This window comes from Xyrauchen texanus, unplaced genomic scaffold (genome assembly GCF_025860055.1).
Source record: "Xyrauchen texanus isolate HMW12.3.18 unplaced genomic scaffold, RBS_HiC_50CHRs HiC_scaffold_1618, whole genome shotgun sequence".
Lineage (NCBI taxonomy): Eukaryota > Metazoa > Chordata > Actinopteri > Cypriniformes > Catostomidae > Xyrauchen > Xyrauchen texanus.
The window spans coordinates 1-1,000 of NW_026266002.1; the positions used below are offsets into that span (position 1 = coordinate 1).

A 1,000-nucleotide genomic window follows, 5' to 3' on the forward strand; every position below is an offset into this window, starting at 1 on the left:
AGCAGAGAGACTTTCCTGTGAAAAGCGGATTATTTTAGGATTATAAAGAGACTCTAAATAGTTTTATTTTCCACAAACTCTGTTCTCGTGTTTGATTGGATGATGGAGAACTCATGATAACAGAGGGAGGAAAAATATCCGCGTATTTTGAAGGTTTTTCGGCTTCTTATTGACGAGAATCTCAAAACTCTTCACACAGTCTCTGAGTGGGGCTTTAATTTTGAAGTTTGTATTTGTAAGTAGTTTATAGTTTGAAATGGTCTGATATTATTATGAATAAGACCGTCAGTGAGATCTGTAGTTGTCTGAATGACTCCCTTTGCTCGGATCCTTATTTCGGTATCGCTTCTCGGCCTTTTGGCTAAGATCAAGTGTAGTATCTGTTCTTATCAGTTTAATATCTGATACGTCCCCTATCCGGGGACCATATATTAAATTGATTTTTGGATCAGGGAGATGGAATAGGGGCTTGCTCCGTCCACTCCACGCATCGACCTGGTATTGCAGTATCTCCAGGAACAGTGCACCCCCCTAAAACTGTCAAGAAAAGAACTGAATAATTGTGTATATGATGCATTAACTTTGAGTGTAATATTAAATGCTCATATCGATCTAATGTAAATCCAGTTTGTGTAATAAAATCGTTCAGTCATTTTATTTGCGCTTCAATTAAACATCTCATCTATAATGGACGCGAGATTAAGATCAAAAACATATTTCAGTGTTAAAATATATTCAGCAGTAAAATCTGAAGACACTGGAATCATAAAATGTGCTTCTTTATCTCTGATAACACGAAACAAACGCAATTCTCCCGGCTTGTGTAGCTAATGCGCATGCGCGTTCTCTAGTTGATTGACAGGCGATGTCTGTTTCTGAAAGGTGATTGGCTCTTTTACCTGTAAGGCGGGACTTCCTTTCTACATCCGTTGACCGTTCCCAATTTCAAAACTAGTCTCTTATGGAGGACCTAATGTGACAATATTACAAATAATTATAT

General features: G+C 37.6%; 1 non-coding gene across 1 annotated transcript; it reads left to right on the forward strand.

Moving 5' to 3' along the window:
- Positions 1 to 341: 341 nt before the first annotated feature.
- LOC127641776 (U2 spliceosomal RNA) lies at positions 342 to 532 on the forward strand. Its single transcript, XR_007970227.1, has one exon. It is a non-coding gene; the product is annotated as a U2 spliceosomal RNA (small nuclear RNA).
- Positions 533 to 1,000: the final 468 nt, after the last annotated feature.